General features: G+C 41.1%; 1 non-coding gene across 1 annotated transcript; it reads right to left on the reverse strand.

Moving 5' to 3' along the window:
- Nucleotides 1-20,484: 20,484 nt before the first annotated feature.
- LOC145407625 (5S ribosomal RNA) lies at nt 20,485-20,603 on the reverse strand. Its single transcript, XR_013898775.1, has one exon. It is a non-coding gene; the product is annotated as a 5S ribosomal RNA (ribosomal RNA).
- Nucleotides 20,604-22,904: the final 2,301 nt, after the last annotated feature.

The raw sequence follows: 22,904 nt of genomic DNA on the forward strand, positions 1-22,904 counted from the left end.
ACTTTTCGTACACCCTGTAGATTTTTAAAAAAACTGTCGAACGGAATGATTAATACATGGGTAGCTTGGCCAGGCTCTATCACTTCCTCCCTTGCACGTTCAGTCAATGAAGTGAAGGTGTACATTCCACGCGAGACAACCTCATGCAACAGACGGCGGACACTGTAAAATGCTCGCTGATCTTCCTTACTTTCGTAGACCTACTCTCGTGTATCTCTAGTTGTCTATATTTTGTTATCAGGTCCATTGCAGAACGGAGGGAGAGTGGTAACCATACTTAACCCTTCCCCATCCCAGCGAGGTACAAATGGGTACAGGGTGACTGACCGATGAGTGATGCATGCGAGAGCCTTTATTTTTTTTTTTTTTATGCCAGGAAGAAGGAACCAAAGGCTACTAGCCCGCAATACTGTTCCTTCCAAGAGAAAGACAAAATACAAGAGACAGCCAATTCCAAGATCCGATCATTTCAAGATGCCTGGACAAACTGAATTTGAAAGACTGGAGATCATTGGAAGGAGGAAATACAAACAGAGGGAGACAGTTCCAGAGTTGACCTGTTGCATAAATGAAGGACTTGGAGTAACGGTTAACTCTTACATTACAGAGTTGGACAGAAAAGGGATGAGAGTTTGCTGCTAGACGGGTGCTACGCGCCCGTCGTAAAGGTGGAGGGATGCAAGCAGACAGTTCAGAGAAGCAGTGACCATTTAAGCAGCGAAAGAAAAGAGATAAAGATGCAACAGTGCGGCGAAGAGACAGAGGTTGAAGGGACCCAGTAAGAGGAGGAGAGTTAATAAGACGAAAAACCTTTGACCCAACCCTACTGAGAAGAGCTGTATGTGGGGAGCCTCCCCACACATGAGAGCTGTACTCTACACAGGGGCGGGTAAAACCGTGTATAAAGTCAACAACTGTGCAGGGGTAAAGAAGGAACGGAGTCTGTGTTGTTTGTGTGTGTGAGAATCAATATATTCCATCAGTAGAACCAGCGGGGTATGCAGGTATATGAAAGAGCATACCAAGCACCCACTTTAAATGTCCGCCATGGCTTGAGTTTGAATCCTAGACTCGTGGTATAAGCATCGGGAGACAAGGAGCAGGCGAAGGGCGTTCCATCAACCTGCCAATATTGGCTGCTCTCATTTTCTACACATAAGTTTATACTAAATGTTGTAATATGGATGTGGTCTCGTTACCCAAAGAAAACTTGAAATTACCACGAATGGGCAATTTACCCTTTATTGCCGACCTCTGTACTAATGTGATAGCCTAGTTTCTTCATCATCTGTAACTACAGATTATATTACTTACAATAGCCAGATGTAATTTCTCTATTTCATGACTCTTCTGATGTAACTCGTCACCTCGGTCAGTTCCAGGTTCCTATGCCACCAGATCTAATGTTCTTACTACAAACAGTGCACTAAGGGCTGGAATAAATATCCACTTATACGGATATTCATTCACTAAGAGGTTTTTGAAACAAGACAACGTTTTATATCGTCTGATTAATTTAATATGAAACTAGGCATTATTTACAGAGGCCTCGAAGTGAGACCGTGAAAAATTAAACGATGTAATTATTGTTTAGCCTCAACAGTTATAAGTATGATGCTGCATTATTAATGATAAGCATGTTTTATTTTCTTGGAAGTAGAGATTAACACAAGAGCGAAAAATCAGATACGTACCACATTTAATGTATTTTTTCTCCTTTCAATAAAGATTCAGTTATCATGAATGTCCGTCTACCGAAGCTTGATCTTGACATAGCTCATGTATACCGATATAAAACATACGAGTATATATTAAACGAAGCCAAACTACTCTGCATAACTACTCAATCAAAGTATCTTAAAATCAGCAACCAGTTTACAGTCCCACCATACACACAGGTACTGACCAGTAAGAATAAAAATATCCAATTCATTAACAACCGTACAGTACAAATATTTCTGGCCACTTACCTTGAGCACCTGAACATGAGGTATTATAGGAAATATATATACATAGAAAAATACTGGATTTGTTGACAAGACATGGGAATATAAGTGGTGGGTGGGAGAGTGGTGTTGGGTAGGTGTGGTGGGTGGCAGGGTGGTGTTGTATGGTTGTGGTGTGTGGCAGGGTGGTGTTGGGTGGGTGTGGTGGGTGGCAGGGTGGGGTGGGTGTGGTGGGTGGCAGGGTGGGTGTGAAATGACAATATAAACTAATAAATCTCATCCTTAGCCCTGCTTCAGTCGCTGACTGTTGACCATATGCGTCCAGTTGTGACTTTGTTTTATCAGTGTCGTTCAGGTTTATTTCTAACAATTTAAAAGGCACATATTTATCATTAAAGGTATCATTGCATTAATTTGTATCTGTATAATCTGGCATCTTACAAATAAATGAGGGTTTTGGTTGGAACACAAAGTCAATTTTGCGCACGTTCAGACACGATAGGGATTGACCAATCACAGCCCGAGAGCATCTAGCAGTGTTACCTATTCCACCTGTCCTCGCTGGAAAATCAGTGTGTCAGATTCCCTGAAACCGACTATAATAGTACATGGTTGCTCTTTCCAAGTGGGGGACTATAAATCGTGTTTTCAATATCATCCTTTTGCCTTTTGGACACCAAATCTAATACAGATGGCTTATCTAATCCTGTCTTCCTGATACTGGATGTTACATGCTGACAAAGAAAAATATATATCTTGAGTTATTGTAAATGCTTATTATCCCAGTGGTTTTCAGTACTCTGTGTTCCCAAAATTTCCAAGTGTACATTCCTATGAAAATTTCCATTAAATATAATCCTTTTACATTTATCCTTCATATTTTGCAATAATGTTCTAATACTTTTAAATGTATTCTCTACCAACTTCCTGTATTTGGTCACCTCCCAAGTCCTTCTTGGAGGAGGCATATAATTATATAGTTGCTATAATTGTCTCCTTTTTTTTTTTTGTACTGCTTCTGGTAAATTTACGTAAATCTACTTTGTTTGTGATTCTTTACTTGTCAGTATCATTATCTCTCCTTTATATTTTGTAATTCTCTATAATTAATGTATCAATTGCTATATTAGTATTTAACTTCATTTCCGTAAGACAAATTACCTGAGGTTTCTTATATTGTCTTTTCACTCCATTAATTTGGAAACTAAACCATCTACATTTGAAAACAATATTTTCATTTTACTATCTTTAAATTATCTCTCTGTTTGGTGTACTATTTTGTCATTTAACTGGCTCTTCTGTTTATATGCACTTCCTCACCTGTAGCCCTACTACATTGAAGATAAAAATGTCTTTCTTCTTCTTTAGTCCTCTCATTATTTTTCCTTTTTGCTTTTTCGATTTATTTTATTTCTTTTAATATTTCCCCATCTTCTTTGTTTAAGCATCTCCTCATCAATATGTTCTTCATTTCTCCTCTTCATGTAGTTTTTTGTAATTTCTCATTGCATCTTCCATTATATTTAAGCTTTGCAATGTTACTTCTATTGGAATGTGTTTACCACATTCATATTTTCCTATTCTGTGGAATTCCTCAGAATCGTTTTCTGATGCTCCTTCTGTTACTTTATTCAAAATTTTCATGACAATAATAATAAAAATAGCCCAGAGAATATAAGCTGATCAGGAAGCAATCGAAGACATCAAAAGCATAAACACCATCTGGCTATCTGGCTATTGCCAGACGCCTTAATCTCGTAAGGGATGGCCCCAAACAAATCGCCTCCATGTCGCTTTGTCCACCGCCATTACTTTTCACTACCCTGCTCCCAGCTCACGCCCCTCTCTCTCATATACCTCTCCACTCCATCCCTCCATCTCATCCTTGGCCTCCCCCTCCCTCTCCCCCCTCCACCTCACTCACATAAACTCTCCTCGTCAGTCTCTCACTCTCCATCCTCTCCATATGGCCAAACCACCTTAATGTGTATCTCCTAACGCACTCGTTTGGCGTTAGTTTGGAGAATATCTATCTATCTGTCTATCTATAGCCCGACGCCCTAATCCCGCAAAGGGTGGCCGCAGACAAAACGCCTCCAAGTCACTCTGTCACCAACCATTTGACTACCCTCCCCCCAGCTCACTCACTCCTCCCTGATATACCTCTCAACTCCATCCCTCCACCTCATCCTCGGTCTTCCTCTCCCTCTCCCTCCCTCCACCTCACCTACATACACCCTCCTTAGTCAGTCTTCCATTCTCCATTCTCTCCACATGTCCAAACCACCTAAGTGTATTTCTCCTAATCTTCTCAACCACATCCACATCCACCCCACAACGTTCCTTCACTTCTTCATTCGTCAACCTGTCCCTCCATGTCACTCCACATGCTCCTCTCAAGTAGCTCATTTCCACTGCTCTCACTCTTGATTTGGTCCCCTCATGCAAGGTCCATGCCTCGCTTCCATACGTCAGGGTAGGGATCACAATACTATCATGCAGTGACTTCTTAACTTCCATACTCACCTCCTTATTTCTCATCACTGCCTTCAGTGAACCAACAACCTTCCTTCCCTGCTGCACCCTTTCACGCACTTCATCCTCCAACGTTCCATCCTTACTCATCACACTACCCAAGTACTTGAATGCACTCACATTCTCCATATCCTCGCCATCCAACCTCACTGTGCATTCTGTGTCTTCATTCCTCTCAAACACCATAACTTTACTTTTGTTTACATAAACTTTCAGATTCCTCTTCCTACACACTGTCCCAGATTCATTCACCAAACCTTGCAACTCCCATTAATCTTCACTCAACAGTACTATATCATCAGCAAACAAAAACACCAGAATCTTCCAAATCTCACCCTCATTCATTAGAGCCAGCCGCACATCCACTGCCCTACCTTGCACCTCCTTTACAATGCCATCCATATAGATACTAAACAGCCATGGAGACATCAAACAACCCTGCTTCAGTCCCACACTGAGATCAAAGAACTCACTCAGCTCACCATCTATTCGCACAGTAGCCCTAGCTCCTTTGAACATACTCTTCACAACACTCAACAATTTTCCCTCCACTCCATATATTCTCAATACCTTCCACATACCTTGTCTGTCTATTGTCATAAGCTTTCTCCAAGTCCATGAAGGCAGCATACACTTTCTTTCCTTTCTCTAGATACTTCTCCACTAAGCATCTTAGAACAAATATCTGATCTACACACCCTTTTCCTATCCTAAATCCCCCTTGTTCATCTCCAAGTAACTCCTCTGTTATATCCCTAACCCTATCAATGAGTATTCTACCATATATTTTTCCAGTCACACTAGGAAGGCAAACACCCCTATGGTTACCACATACCTCTCTCTGCCCTTTTCCTTAGTATAAAGGAACAAATATACCTTTTTCCAGTCCTCTGGAACCCTTCCCTCTTCCCAAGCCAATGTATTGTTATGGGGGTTTATATTACGGTGCACTCTTAACCCTTAATTAAGCACCAAAAGGGATAAGATAAAGTTTGCAAGAAAACTAACTTAACTTTACTGTACACTATAACATACACAACCAAAAAAGAAACCAGGGTTCGTTTTACAAAAGGGAGGATTCATATAGGCCTCAGGATACAAATATAAAACAGGTTATTTCATACCTAACCAGAATACACTCAGTGGAAGCTAAGTACTCACAAAGCTCGAGGAAACGTGGAGACTTGGAAGGGTAAATCCAGATATAATTCACACACTAGTGTAAATGGAGGAGTGAACCAAAAATGGGAAATTGTACACAAACAGTGTGTTTTGTAATCAATGTCTCGTACTGAGTAGCGTTGGGGAAAAGTGCAACACAATGTGACAAAAGTGTAACGTGACAGTAAATGGGACAAAATGTGTACAAATGACAAAATGTGTACAGGGATGTGTGTACAAAAATGAGACTAAATGTGTACAGGGAAGTGTGTACAAAAATGAGACTAAATGTGTACAGGGATGTGTGTACAAAAATGAGACGTAAATGTGTCTCTTCACATTTTCCTGGAGCTTATAAAAGAGCTTACTCCGCCTTTCTCAGCTAATTAACCACTAGGCTGTCTTAAAAATAATCTCTGTCCATACGGAAACAATAGAGGCACCTGCTACCAATGAGGGCCTCATACACTTCACACAGAACCAATTGCGTGCCATCAAGAACGTGACGAAAGTGCCATTTAGGCTACTAGTTGGCAAACATCCCCACTTTGCTCCTCCCACATTATGTCACACCCACAGTTCAAGGACAAGAGGAACTTTCTGGGTAATTTGTGAGAAAAACATCTGGTGTCTTATCAGCTGAGAAGGCAAAAGTGACCGCTTGGGTAAATAAACGTGGGTACTAGGATTACCCTTACAGGCAGCAAAACTGGTAAGAAAAAGATTTTTTGCTATTAATGGCTCACTTCTCTCTCCTTTCATTATCACCTTATCCTCTACTTCACCCATTCGCTACTGGGGTAACTACGCCAGTGACACCTCCCTTCCTGAGAGAAGAAATTTCCCAAGGGGAAGTTTCTGGATACTATACAGTCAAGTCTGGACAGGTAATCTGCTAAAACATTACTAACACCTTTTACATATCTTACATCAAGGGAATATGCTCGCAAAAATAGGGCCCAGTGGGTCAATCTAAGATTTTTGTCCTTAAATCGGAACAAAAATTTCAGAGGGTGGTGATCAGTGTACACTACAACATCACCTGACCCTGGACCAACATATACAGAAAAGTGTTGAAGGGCAAGTATGAGTGCAAGGAGTTCTTCCTCAATAGTTGAATAATTTCTCTGGGCCTTATTGAACTTTCTGCTAAAATAGCACAGGTATATCAAAGCCTTCATCATTATCCTGAAGCAAAACTGCACCGGCCTCTAGGCCACTGGCATCAACAGCTAATTTAATGGATTTATCAAAATTGGGAGCTTGAAGCACTGGGTGGTTTGACATGATGGCTTTGACTTTAGAATTCGCTTCCTCACATTCTGACTTCCACTCATACTTGACTCCTTTTCTTAACAAATCAGTGAGGGGAGCTACAATATCAGAGAAGTTCAGGACAAAACGTCTGTAGTACTCTACCATACCCAAGAATCGTTGCAACTCTCTCTTATTTTTGGGTTGGGGGGAATTGACTATGGCCTGAACTTTAACATCAGGTGGACTCACTTGGCCTAAACTGACCACATAACCTAGGTACTGCACTCGAGCCCTCACAAATTCACATTTAGCTAAATTAAGCACTAAATTAGCAGAGGACAGTCTCTGAAGCAAGGCATCTAGTTGGCTCAAGTGTTGTTACCAGGTGTTGCTAAAAATAACAACATCGTCAATATAAGTTACACAGCTCTCAAAATCCTTGGTGAGATCATTCATCAGCCTTTGGAAGGTGGCAGTAGCATTCTACATACCATAGGGCATGACCTTACATTTATAAGTTCTGCCACCAACCACAAAACAGGAATTTTCTTGGGCCCTTTCTGTGAGTGGGACTTGCCAAAATCCCTTCATTAAATTTAATTTTGTGATAAACTTAGCACTGCCTATCGTGTCCACACAATCATCTACTCTAGGAAGTGGGTAAGTATCAGTCTTGGTAAGGGAGTTGACTTTACGATAATCAATACAAAAGCGATCTGACCCATTGGGGTTTTGGAACCACTATGACCGGGGAGCACCACTCATTTTGAGAGGACTCGATTAACCCCTGCTGCAACATGTAGTTCAGCTTCTCTCGAATGATGGTCTTCTTCTGAGAACTAGCCCGGTAGGGGGACTGCTTGACAGGGCTGGCATCTCCAACGTCCACATCTTCCTCTGCCACTTCTGTCCATCCTGGGGTGTCCCGGAACACATCAGGGAACTTCGTGAGAAGGGCAACAAGCTCAGCACACTGCTCTGCAGTCAAGTGGGAGAGTTTATCAGTCAGTGTACTCCAAGCTTCCTGGTTTTCTCCCCAACTGGTCATCTGGTCCAAAGTCAAAGGGCAGCCCTCGTCCTCTGCCAACTCGACAGCCAACACCACACATGCAGCACTAGGGGGGTCCACATCTTGCCTGTGGTACTCCTTCAACATATTTATATGGCACAATCTTCGTTCCTTCCTCCGGTCTGGGGTTAAAATGACATAATTTACTTCACCTACCCTCTTTTCCACTAGATAAGGGCCTGCAAAACTTGCCTGCAGAGGCTGACCATGAATGGGAAGCAAGACAAGAACTTGACCTCCTGGGTGAAACACTCTGTGCCTAACTTTCTTTTCCTGAGAGGACTCCAAGTGTGCCCTGGCTACTTCCATACTATAGGCCAGTCTTTCTTTAAATTTTGACACATTGTCTAGCAAGTTAATTTGGTCATCATCCTTGACCCATTGTTCTTTGAGAAGTTTAAGAGGACCTCTTACTTCATGGCCAAAGATTAACTGAAATGGGGAGTAGCCCAAGGACTCGCTCGATGCCTCTCTGGTTGGAAAAAGTAGGAAAGGCAAACACTTGTCCCATTCCTTTTCATCAACACATAGTTTTCTGAGCATACCCTTCAAAGTTTGGTGATACCTCTCTAATGCACCTTGACTCTGAGGATGATATGCTGAGGAAGTGATCTGTGAGATTCCTAACTCCTTAAGGGTTTGTCTGAACAGTTTGGATTTAAAATTACTCCCTTGATCTGACTGCATCTCCTTAGGGACACCAAAACGGGTAAAGAAGGTTAGCATCTCCTTTACAACCAATTTAGCTGAAATATTTCTCAAGGGAATGGCTTTAGGATATCTAGTGGCCATGTCTAACATTGTGAGGATGTACTGCTGGCCTGAAGAGGTCTTAGACAAAGGGCCAACAATGTCCACAAGGTCTCTAGTGAATGGGGCCTCAAACACAGGTAGAAGAATCAAAGGAGCCGCAGGAATGGGCTTATTGCTCTTACCGACTAGCTGACAGGTGTGACATGACCTACAAAACCGAGAGACATCTCGATGGATTCCAGGCCAGTAAAAATGCTGCCAGATGCGGGAGAGAGTCTTCCTCACCCCTAAGTGACCTGCTAAAGAAGAGTCATGAGCAATGGACATAATTTTTTGCCTATAGGGTCTTGGAACCACCACCTGATGTACAGTCTCCCACTCTTTATCATGAGCAACACTAGGAGGTCTCCATCTTCTTATTAATACGTTATTTGGCCTTAAATAATAACACTCTGTCAGTTCAGACTCACATTCATCTTCCCTAACTGCTGAGTCAATTAAAGTGGCAATCTCTGGATCAGATCTTTGCATATCAGCTAACTTTGCATCAGTCTGGGGAGAATCATCAACCTCTGAGTCATTTAACTGGGCAAAAAAAGTATCACCAAGCCCAATATCATCATCGGCATTGCCAGTGCCATTATTGTCAACATTCTCATGGCTGGCTTTTGCCGTCATAGCTCTAGTTACAGCACATGCGGGAAACAATTTAGGACATGTCTCTTCTAACTCTTTAGTCCTATCCTCACTCAGGGGAGTTTTTGACACGCAGGGAACAGCACTCACCTGTCCTCCCGCCAGGTCATTACCCAAAAGGAAAGTGACCCCTTGTACAGGAAGCTGGTCAACAACACCCACACGCACAGAACCAGTAACTAACTCTGAACCAGTAACTAACTCTGACTGGAGCTTCACCTCAACTAGGGGAACAGATACAAACTCAACTATACCCTGTAGCAAGACACATTCATTAGGGTCAGCTACATCAACAATCCCCTTCAACATTAGTGACTGTGAAGCTCCTGTGTCTCTAAGTATAGTGACTTCCTTACCACCTTTTCCATCAACTGAAACTAACCCCTTAGAAATAAAGTTAGCAAATAAATGACCTGGGAAGGAGTCACTTTGAGTACTGCTTGGGGGAGGACACTCTGATGGAGTCTTATTACCACTCTCACCTGAACCTGACGGCTGCATTTCCCCAGTCTTACTAGTGTCTAACACTGGCTCTACAGGAGTCTGTCTATCCACCACTGACAATTCCACTCTGGCCTTATCAACAATACGCACCTGGGGTCGTGTCTGACTACCGCTATCTGTGGGTGGCTGCTCTCTATAAGTGTCAAAAGATTCCCAAGAGTTTACTAAAGAAACAGGTTTTACCGAGGGACTTTTCCCTCATTTTTTCCAGCACCAATCCTCCAAGTGCCCCGTTTTCTGGCAATACTGGCAAAATCTGAAACTTTTTCTTGACCCTCTGGCAACACTGTCCTCACTTACTTTAGTAGAACTAACATGCTCTGGGGTTGCAGTGTTCCCACTAGTGTTACTTGACATTTACTTGCCTTTACCAGAAGAAGGGTTCACAAAAACTGGTTGGTTCACTCTCCTACCCTTAACAAATAACTGAGGCTTACGTTCATGCTCATGAATTATACCGTAGTTATCTGCTACAACAGCAGCCTCAGCTAGGGTATCTAAATCTTTTTCCACTAGGTATGAAGCTACATCCCTATCTATTTTACCAGTGAAGTTCTCCAAGATCATTAATTCTTTAAGTTTACATCAACTTTCTTAGAATGCAGCCATTGATCAAATTAGTCTGTGAGTACACTAGCATATTCCACATGAGTCTGATCTCTCTGTTTAAAGGTGGATCTAAATTTAAGCCTATATGCCTCTGGCACGAGTTCATATGCTTTGAGAATGGCATCTTTTAAACAATCACAGTTAGCACTTTGATCAACAGATAGAGAAATATAAGCCTCTTTAGCCTTTCCTTTCAAAACACTCTGCAGCAGTACTGTCCAAGAGTCTTTTGGTCACGAGAGACGACCTGCCATCTTTTCAAACATATGGAAATACTTGGTGACATTTTGCTCATTAAAGGGAGGTACTAGCTTAATGTTCCTAGCAACATCAAAAGATTCCTTGGCAGATGAACTACTAGCTCTAGGTAAACCAGGGTGCTTCAGTCTGTATTCGTGATCCATTTCCTTTTGTCTCATTTGAGCCTGTAATTCTATTTCCTTCATTTTGGCATTCCATTCTTGTTCTCTCATTATTGATTGCACTTCTAGTTCCCTCAGCTTAATTCTGGCTAACTCAAGTTGCACTTTGTCACCAGTATCATGAGCAGAAATATCACTAGGGCCAGGTATCTCCGATGCCAAAGGCTCAGGGTCAACACCTTGTGCAGTATCAAATGGCTCAGAACTAGCTATAGATGACTCACTTTGCTCAAACATGGTGTCCAATATTATATCAAGTAACTTAGTGACTGAGGCAGGAAATCTCAACTGTAAGGCCTGGGCAACCAATATGAGCTCATGTTTTGCGAGTGTTTTCACTCTGGTTGGGGAAGGCTAAGAATCCAAAATTGTTTTCACATCACTATCACTCATTAGGGCCATGATTACTGATTATAGTTAAGTAGGTGAGAGTAAGCACTGTGTATGTGGCCAAGGTTGCCAATATTATGTCACAGAGCTATCCTGGCCAGGAGGTCGCCAAATTGTTATGGGGGTGTATATTACGGTGCACTCTTAACCCTTAATTAAGCACCAAAAGGGATAAGATAAAGTTTGCAAGAAAACTAACTTAACTTTACTGTACACTATAACATACACAACCAAAAAAGAAACCAGGGTTCGTTTTACAAAAGGGAGGATTCATATAGGCCTCAAGATACAAATATAAAACAGGTTATTTCATACCTAACCAGAATACACTCAGTGGAAGCTAAGTACTCACAAAGCTCGAGGAAACGTGGAGACTTGGAAGGGTAAATCCAGATATAATTCACACACTAGTGTAAATGGAGGAGTGAACCAAAAATGGGAAATTGTACACAAACAGTGTGTTTTGTAATCAATGTCTCGTACTGAGTAGTGTTGGGGAAAAGTGCAACACAATGTGACAAAAGTGTAACGTGACAGTAAATGGGACAAAATGTGTACAAATGACAAAATGTGTACAGGGATGTGTGTACAAAAATGAGACTAAATGTGTACAGGGAAGTGTGTACAAAAATAAGACTTAAATGTGTCTCTTCACATTTTCCTGGAGCTTATAAAGGAGCTTGCTCCGCCTTTCTCAGCTAATTAACCACTAGGCTGTCTTAAAAATAATCTCTGTCCATACAGAAACAATAGAGGCACCTGCTACCAATGAGGGCCTCATACACTTCACACAGAACCAATTGCGTGCCATCAAGAACGTGACGAAAGTGCCATTTAGGCTACTAGTTGGCAAACATCCCTACTTTGCTCCTCCCACATTATGTCACACCCACAGTTCAAGGACAAGAGGAACTTTCTGGGTAATTTGTGAGAAAAACATCTGGTGTCTTATCAGCTGAGAAGGCAAAAGTGACCGCTTGGGTAAATAAATGTGGGGACTAGGGTTACCCTTACAGGCAGCAAAACTGATAAGAAAAAGATTTTTTGTTATTAATATCTCGCCTCCCTCTTCTTTCATTATCACCTTATCCTCTATTTCACCCATTCGCTACTGGGGTAACTACGCCAGTGACACTATATAACTTCCATATCCACTCCACTACAATCTCACCCCCATACCTCAGCATTTCACCACACACTTCATCAATTCCTGGGGCCTTTCCCATCTTGATCTTCTTCATTGCTTCTACTATTTCCGTCCTACTGATCTCTTCTTCCTCCTCTCATCTCTCCTTCTCCCAGCCATTCCCCAACCACTTATACTCGCACTGCTTTCACTCTACATTCAACAGATCCTCAAAGTGTTCCTTCCATCTCCTCAATTTCTCTCTTTTCTCCACCAACAATCTATTATTCGTATCTTTCACTCCCCTACTATTTCCCCTTTCACACTACCTTACATTCTTTACCTCCTTCCAAAACAATTTCTTACTCTTCCTCCATTTCACACTCAGATTCTTCCCAAATTCTTTATCCACTTTCTTCTTACTCTCCTTCACCCATCTCTTCACCTCCCATCTCCTGATCACATATATCTCTCTCTTCTCTCTCTCATCTTCTCCCCTGCCTCTACTCACTAGCGATTCACCATATGCCTTCTTCTTTTGTTCCACAGCTCGTTTCACCTCATCATTCCACCATGCTGTCCATTGCACACCCCTGCATCTCCTCCTCACTCCACAATCCAAGTCACATGCTGCACCTATCTCTTCGGTGAATATCTTACGTACGTCTTCCACCCCTTCCATCTACTCTAACTCATAACTTCCCAATCTTTCTTCCACTATGCTCTAATATTCTGCCATTCTTTCACTGTCTTGCACTTTCTCCACTCTTCTCACAGGAGCTGTTTCCTCCTGTCTTCCCCTTCGTCTCTTCAACCATTTTCTTTGCAGCCTTACCTTGGTCATCACTAAGTGATGGTCCGAGATTCCATTCCCCCACCCTCTCCACACTCTTGCATCCAACACTTGTCTTCTCATTCGCTCATCCACACACACATAGTCTATCATTGCCTTTTGTTCAAAAAAGTTCACCATCCATCCTCCTCATAACCCTCCATGTATACCTGTGGATCATCTTATGCTGAAAGTAGGTGTTAGCTATTGCTAACCCCTAACCAGCACAGATGTCCAACAAAGCACTACCATTCCCATCTACTTCAGCTGGCACACCCCACTGACCAACCACTCCATCCACTCGTACATTCCCGACTTTCCCATTCATGTCTCCAATCAAAAACACTCTCTCACTCCTCTCAAAGGTGTCCATACATGCTTCTAAACTCGCCCAAAACTCATCTTTCACTATTGCCACTTGGTCCTCTGTCGGCGCTCACGCACACACAATTGCCCACGCTTGTATACCTACTCTCATCCTTACCCATACAATCCTTGCACCCACTGTTCCATACTACCTTATATTCTCCTTCCACTTCTTGCTTATCATCAGACATACTCCCTCTCTTGCTCTCTCATTCTCATTAACTCCTGCACATATTCCTAAACCGTATTCCCATTCTCTCACCCTTTCACATTCCCATTTAGTTTCAGTCAATCCACATATATCCACTCTTGCATCCTCAAGCACCTGCACAATCTCTCTCTCTTTCACTTCATCATTCACGCCTCTCTCATTCCACGTCCCCACCCTAAGAATATCCTTTGTCCGTTCCTTAGTCGTCAACGTATGGTCCATCCTGGTCCGAGGCACTTTATTCACTTGTTAAGTTAGTTCTTTTTACGGGGTGGGGCACTAACCCACCACCAATCCTTTTAGTCGCCTTGTACAACAAGCAGGGATACTGGGGGAGTATTCTTGAAACCCCCCTATCCCCAGGGGCAAAAGAAGGAAACAGGTGACATGGGTTTGAATGCTGTACACCAGTAGTAGAGTCCCAGGCCGCTCCACTTTACTTCATTTTCGACCATGTTCTTATTTTCAGCCTTAATACCAAAGCTCGAATTCTTGTCGCTCCCTAAGGGTGCGGCCACACTTGCTCGAAACATGTGTTGGCAACATGTTTCAAACTGTGCACGGAACAATGTTACAGACATTTTCGAAACACATGTCTCGAACATGTTGGCAACTCTGCTGGAATCATGTTGGTAGCACTGGTGTGGACGAGGCTTTGAGCTGCGGACATGAATCTAACACAGCAGTATACCATAACCTGGGACCGATACCATTTCAAAATCTGTCTTTAACATCCTGAAGAAATTAGGAAATTCTGAAGTATCCCCCACTTGTATAGGTAGCAGTCCAATGTCATCTCTAACGAGGTAATTTACAAAATGATGTCCATCACCAGAGAGGTTTGCACCCTTAGGTGCGGCCACACCTGCCCTCGAACATTGTCGGAAACATTGCTCATGACATGTTAGATTCATGCCTCAAGCATGTTAGCAACACGTCACAGACATGTTACAGGCAATGTCACAAGCATGGTTTTCGAGAAAGTCACTGACATGTTCGAAACAAAGGTGAAGTAGTCGTGTGGCCCAGACTTGTGAGAGACTACCCAGCAACATGGCAATGATGTAGGACACCTTAGTTGCTGCAGCCGCAACGGTTGTATTATGTGCACAGCAGGAACAAAAAATACGTGCTCGTCAGCGATTTTGGGTGCGTCCACCACGTAAGGCAAACCTTTATGGTGAAGGACATCATTTTGTAAATGACCTTGTTAGAGATGACATTGGATTGCTACCGGTGCAAGTGGGGGATACGTCAGAGTTTCATAATTTCTTCAGGATGTCAAAGACAGATTTTGAAATGGTATCGGTCCCAGGTAATGGTATACTGCTGTATTAGATTCATGTCCGCAGCTCAAAGCCTTGTCCACGCCGGTGCTACCAACATGATTCCAGCAGAGTTGCCAACATGTTCGAGACACTTGTGTTTCAAATCTCTGTAACATTGTTTTGATCACAGTTTGAAACAGTTGCCAACACATGTTTCCAGCAAGTGTGGCTGCACCCTAACACCTCTTCCTTAGTGACTTAATCTTCGCTATGACTGGTTAATATCCTTTTGTACATAATTTATGCAGAGTATGACGATATTAGAAACAGTTAAGTAACACGTGGACAGTAAGAAGTAATAAGCAAAATAAATTACTTATGAAAAGGTATTAGGGAGCTACCTTGTCCGACGAGAATATGGATCCAAGTCTAACATGCATAATAAATGCATTAATAAATAATGAAACAAAGTCGAAACAGTTTGAGAAATGCAAAGCTAAGAAAATTGGTTTGGGCGCTTGACTTTTCCCTCAATTGTCAACATTTCTTTTCTGTACACCCCATTACCAATCTCAGTATCAAAAAGATAAATACTACGGTAAATATGGATAAAACAAATAAATAAATAGGGAGTCAAGTTGAAATTGTTTTAGTTGGCTATGGAAGGCAGTCCGCAGGCCCTAGTTGTCCTACTCTTATGCACCTTTTCTATCACCGTTTTCACTGTAAATCCAGCATGCACAACCACTATTATTACCTCTGATTACACTCCAGTCTTAAATAAACCTTTGCTATATAATACAAACGGCATATTACCGGATCAGTGCGCTTGACGATAAACACAGCAAACCACACACACACACACACACACACACACACACACACACACACACACACACACACATACACACACACACACACACACACACACACAAATGGTTTTCTGTCATCGAGTGCTGGAGAGGGACGCCTTCACGTGTTGGCACCAATATGACCCTCAACTCCCTCCCTATCCCCCGAAAGGAGGATATATTGCGTTAACAGCAGCCAAGCACATCAACAACAAGCAAAGTATCAAACAGTGCCTGCTGAGTTTGTCAAAGTTTTCACATAATTTAGTTCTAACTTTCGAAAATCGCATATTTCACACCAGCATCTGTATGTTCTTTATCTTATATTAAAAATGCCATACAACAGCGTATGAAAGGAGAATTTTATCTTAAATGCTGCAAAGAACATCAACAACATGCAAATATTCCAGCATCAACTGCATGTGTTTTGTAACGATTTTCACTATCAATAAGGCATTCACACTGCTTGTGATAGCCTCTAGTTACACTCTGATCTTTATTTATCCCTTCTTATAATAATAATAATAATAATAATAATGGCATTCCAGCAGATGACAGTCGAATTTCAAGATAATTAGAGACTTCACCAGATCCTGTTTCAGAAATCTGCCACTAGGTTCGCTTCCGTCGCCCAGCTCTGATGCGGGGTAAGCACTGGAAAAGTAGCCAGTGCTTGATTTCTTTTTAATTTTGAAACAAAAACACCTCAAAACATATTTTACTCATCAAATTACCCAGATGGCATGATATGCTATAAAGAAATTACAATATGGGAGCCCTTTGATTATATATAATATATTATAAGTGTCATTTTGTAATCTCCATTTTCGTTAGTTTACTCATCTCTGTAAGCATAACATAGAGACAAAACCTAGGTAATTTTACTGGAACCATCCATAAAGCAAGATAACAGTGATTAAAATATTTGTCATTCGTTAGTATCCGCAAAAGATAATAGATGTGTAGCCGCATATTTAGCAACACCTTTCGATATGCCGCCCTGCCTGATGTATGACTTTTCCTAACAATACGGACCTGTTGGACATCTTGCTCAGCTTAGTAACCAAAGTCTAACACAAATAATTCTTTTAAATGTTTCCCTGGCTCCACTGCACAGTTTAGTAAGTTTACAATTCAACTTGTACTCTGTTATGATTATAGTGTCGTACCGCACTGCCATTTGTTTGGATTAATATGGCTGACTCACCAACTAAACAATCGTTCAGTACATTATTTTAAGAGGAATTGCTTACTACTTTGACCAGTCACGTCCCAAGCTATTTCGCACCTTCGACACCCCCCAGTCCCAAGGTATTTTCGAGAAAAATTTTTTTGGCTAAAACCTCCGCTTTTCGTGAGAGACATCGAAATTTCATAGAGAAATCGCTCACCTGAGGTTTAAAAAACTCGATCCAGGTAGCAGTACCTCCTTACCTGACTGGATTTTCTAACAGGCTGGCACCAAAGAAAACGAGTTCTGTGGGAGGACAACTATTTCACACCACTCATAAACGGTATTTCTTTATTTACTTGGTACGAATTTATATGTAGTACGAGAGTATATTGGTTTTCAAACAGTAATATAGGCATTATAAGCGTTGTTTCACTCACTAACTCATCACCATACCTGACCTTCTTTTGTCACATTACCTGATCATCATTTCTGACTGTTTCTCCCTCTAATGCTACATAAACTTTGTCCTCCACATTGTCATGGAATGGGGAATCACTCTGGCCCTGAATGTCTTTATTGGCCAGGTCACCGGTAACAGGTGAGTTGCCGAGACAATGGCGTGGGGGGGGGAGGTTATGCGGTGTAAGGCATTGTCCTTGCTTGGCATCTTGTAGAGGAATAGAGGAAGGTGTCCAGTGTATACGTACGAAAAATCACGCGCGAAAATTTAAAATTGTGCAAATTTGGGACCTTGCAATTGCACGAAGTACCAGTACGTCGTCAGGACTGGGAAATGCAAAATGTTGCAACGTACCCATACGTCGACGGGACGGGGTGGGTTAAAGCATGCTAAAACACACACATCAGAAGTCCTGAAGGCAATAGCCTTTTACTAACTGCACATGATTTATTCAAATATATGTAAATATACAGCACACTATTTTAGTCCCCAAGCTAAGATTCTCTGAAAGCCTGGTTATACTTTCTTTACAGGTATATATATATATATGCGCTTGATTGAATAGGAAAAAATATTCCTATAAATACCAGTATTATTATAAACTTGGCATTAGGTACAATTTCACGGTTCTTTAAAACCCCGCAAAAATATTTAGTCGATGCTGGGCGACGCTAGACCACATGGTGTCAGACTGCTTAAACATGTTTGGTGAAGCCTCTAATTGCAGCAATACCTATCAACAAGCAAGTTATTGGCCACCAATGGCATCTGTTTTTCACAATTTTCACTATTAAATCACACACCCACATTTTTTATTATCATCTCAAGTGACACTCTAATCGTTAATTATCCCTTGTAATAAAAAAACGATATATACCAGTGGATTAACGAAGAATTGAACGACAACCATCAAATTATCAGCATCGCTTGTGTATGCTTGTTTTACCGTTTTCACTATTAATCAAGCATTCATTCTAAATTACCTCATCAAATTACACTCTGACCTTTAATTACCCTCTATTTTTTATTAAAAATGCCATGTTCCAGCAGATGAATGGGGAAGATCACGATAAAACACGGCTCACCGCACATCAACAAGCAATACATAGATGATGGTGTCACCGGCATGCACTCTTTATGTGGAGGTATTCATCATTAATTGGGCATCCACAATATAATTTATCACCTGTAAATGCCCTCTGGCTCTAAATATCACTTACCTTATAGCAGAAACTCCATATTTCAGTGGACGACAGATGAATTTCGCAATAAAGTCGGGATAACACACAGACAGTGGAAACAAAATGGCGTTCCGTGAGTACTACTGAGAGGTAATTTCATTGCTGCCTAGGGGGGTGCAGGGTACTCCTAAGCCCCGCCCACCTCTGACGTGATTAGCTATTTTCTACTATATCTCACTTAAATTTCGCTCGTTTAAATAGTTTACTTTAATCTCTACTTGGAATAGGCGAATATGATGAAGACTTAATGAAGCTTACTCAAGGATTTACATAGCGCCACCGTGTAAGGTAAACAATGAAGGAGAAAATTGACGATCGGAAACTCAAACGGTCCCATGCCAAGGCCACCGAGAGAGAAGGCCTGATAGATGTTCTGCTACGTCAGCACTACGTCACGACCTTAGGTCCTTCCAAGTTCCAATGCCATATTGGCAACTCGACCATGAGTCTAATTGGCAACTCGTCAGTGTGATTTACTGGAGCATGACGGTAGTACACCACATCTGTGTATCTTTATTCATTAGAATTATTCATGGTTTCTTTGACTCCCAGGCTTGTTAACTGCTATCTGCAATAATGCCAAGCAAGTGTTGTGTGCCATTCTGCAAAGGAAACTATGAAAATGGCCCCTCTGTGTGTATTTTCTCGTTTCCTAAAGACAAGGAACTTGTGGACGAGTGGACAAGGGCAATAAAACGGGATAATTTTTCACCTAATCAGTACAGCAGGGTACGTAAATGTATTATTTTTATAGTCCCATGATTACATTCTAAGATCATTAACCTTTAGATAATATGTTGATTGCCAGATATTGACGAAAGGGTTATAAACTTGGTGACCCGAAGTGAACATGTGGTGGGTTAGTGAGGTGACCTTGGTAGCCTTAATGGCGGAAGTCGCGGGGTCACAGTAGCCTATAGCGCATTTTAGACGACTCAAAGAAATTAGATAATATATGCACCGATATACAAGTAGTTGAGGAATGTTTCAGGTGTTCTTTGTTATAGCATGGACATTGATACATATCACAATCGTATAATTATCAGTTTACTGCATTAGTAAACAATGAACTAAAATAGCCTAGTTTTCCATTTTCTGTAAAGTGTACTCTCCGTTTGATTTGATACAAAGCTTCATTTTTCATTTATTTATCTGAGTAATGTAGTATTTGTTATAGCATGCAGGATGTTGCCTCTGCTATTTGTAATACCAGCATAATGCATTATAACGAACGTTAGCGACAGTAATTATGTGAACTAAAAAAAAACGATAGTTCCCCCATTTTATTTTCCCATTTTCTCCATTTTCTCTAATGCGCGTTCTCCTAAAAACGATATATATATTTTTTTTATTTGATGAACGTGTCAGATGTTTCTTGTAATAGCATACCTATAATAGTCGTATGACCAGACTGATGTAGTATTAAAGTTAGCAACAGAATTTTTTAGAACTATAAATTGTTCAATATTCCCTAACGTAGGGGATGTTATATAATTTTCATTCATTCATTGCCAGACGCCATGCATTCCAGACGGGGTGGCCAAGGGCTCAGAGTTAATAGTTTTACAGGGAGGGGCACTAATCCTCCACCAACCCCACTTGACACGTAGGGATGCCAACAGCATCTGGTGTTCCCAGGCGGTCACCCATCCAAGTACTAACCAGACCCAACGTTGCTTAACTTCGCTGATTGGACGGGGAGCGGTGTACTCAACGTGGTATGGCCGTTACCCAAACGAATACATGCATGAAAAAATAAATATATAAATTACAGCACCAACCTTTGTACAGGTGTGTGAACTACACTTTCGGCCAGAGGAGATAGAGAGGGAAACATCATACTTTGATGAGAAAACAGGGAGGAGACTTACAGCAAAATTAAGCAAGCCAAGACTTAGGAAGGGGGCAGTTCCTTCAAAGTTGCCTAACTGTCCCTCCTATCTTTCAACAACTACTTCCTTGAGAGAATCTCCAGATACAAGGAGATGCAGAAAGGAAGAAGGTGCAATTCAGACCGCAATTGCAGAAAGTGTTGCAGATGATTTGCTGTATAAGCAACAAAGAAAGTTTGCAACGATGGATGAACTGCTAGCGAAGCTCGATTTTCTGGATACATTCTGGAGTGTAGTCAATAATCGGGAATCAGTCTTGATATGCCATATTGCACGCATGCCTTATCATAAGATAACATTGTCTCTGGAAATTGATAAACATTGTGCAGTGAGGGTATTTGTAGGTGAAATTGAGATGCAGAATTTAGGTGACTATCGTATTCCCTCACATATCAGTGACACTAATTCTCTCGAAGAGCTGTTAGCAAACCTAAAAAAAGTAACAGTGAGGAACCTGCTTCTAGTCCTGGAAGAATGATTTTTATATTGCAACTGGTCATTTCAATGTTATCACTTTTACGAGATGAGACATCTAAGCACATAAATACCGTGAAAGTAATATGTGAACAGCTACACTTAATGACATTAAAAAAACTGGAATATTCACCAGAGTTCATGGTATTTTCATCCTTACTATATAACTGCTCCCCACAAGGTTACAGATTGTTGAGGAACACTGGTTACTTACTCTTGCCAAGCTACTCTACTGCTAGGAAACTCACCCTATCACATTTGAGCCCGGCAGCTGAACAACAGAATAGTAACTTTTTGGTGTATATTAAGAATAAATTTAAATTTCTATCACAGAGTGACGTAACTGTAACACTAATAATCGATGAGATTCATGTTAAGCAATATTTTGATTATAAAGGTGGCAATGTTGTTGGGTCAGCTTTCAACAGTACTGAGGCAGCTAGCAGTGCATTTGTGTTTATGATAAGTAGCTTGTGCTCAAAATTTAAGGATGTTGTTCACATATTGCCTGCTAAAACTATGCAAGCAGAAGACCTGTTCAATTTCATAAAGCGGATCATCATTGGCTTAGAGGAGATAGGCTTCAGAGTCATATGTGCAGTGACAGACAACAACTCCATCAATAGGAAGGCCATGTCATATTTTCACTCGCCACCACGATGTTCCACTGTTTATCGCCATCCAGCACGGACTTCCAGGCCGTTGTTTTTTATGTTTGATTCAGTACATATATTCAAATGCATTAGAAATAATTGGATCAGTCAGAAAAATCATGACAAGTACATGCAATTTCCACACTTTTCCATTGATGAGATATGTAATAGAGTAACCAGAATTTGTAAAGCTCCTTTTACTACTCTAAAACAACTTCACTCTCTAGAAGCAGATTTCCTCCTCAAGCATGCCTATAAGCTTACGCTAAAGTCTTTATCACCCTCAAATCTTGAAAAACAAAATGTCAGCTTAGTGTTGCAGATTTTCAACGAATATATTGTACAAGCATTAATGACTCTAGGGAAAACACACAATTTACCATGCTTTGAAGATGTTGCTAATTACATACAGATAATCTATGCTTGGTGGACAGTCATGAACGTAAAATCTCCATATAAAGGTTGTCGTCTTCAAAACAAATATGCTGCTCTAATGACAAGTGATGACAATGATGAAAGATATTTTTTCCCGCAAAATTTCCTAAGCTGGTTAAATCTTTGGGATAGCATGACAGAAGTGACTGGAAAACTGACGAATGAAACATTTAGTGCTCTGAGACATACGACCACAGCCATATTACAAATAACCGATTATTGCATAGGTGAACTAAAGATGAAATATATACTACCAGGAAAATTTCAAACTGATCATTTGGAGGCAAGATTTGGAAAATATCGGCAGCTTGCAAGAGGCAATTATAACATATCCATTAGACAAGTGTTTGAGTGTGAAAAAAAAAATGAGGATGATATCTGTACTGAAGTTACCTCTTTATAACCAAAGTGTTTACTTCAAAGTATTTGAAGAAGCAAACTGGGAGAAAATGGAAAATAATGATATGGTAAACATGCATAGGTTCGATGTTGATGTGACTCCAGAGGATATAGAAAACTCCATGGATCTCCTTCAAGTAATAACATACCTTGCAGGATTCTGTTGCTTTGCTGTGTACA

The sequence above is a fragment of the Coenobita brevimanus genome, chromosome 73 (assembly GCF_032717465.1).
Source record: "Coenobita brevimanus isolate Jiangsu-jjx chromosome 73, ASM3271746v2, whole genome shotgun sequence".
Taxonomy (NCBI): domain Eukaryota; kingdom Metazoa; phylum Arthropoda; class Malacostraca; order Decapoda; family Coenobitidae; genus Coenobita; species Coenobita brevimanus.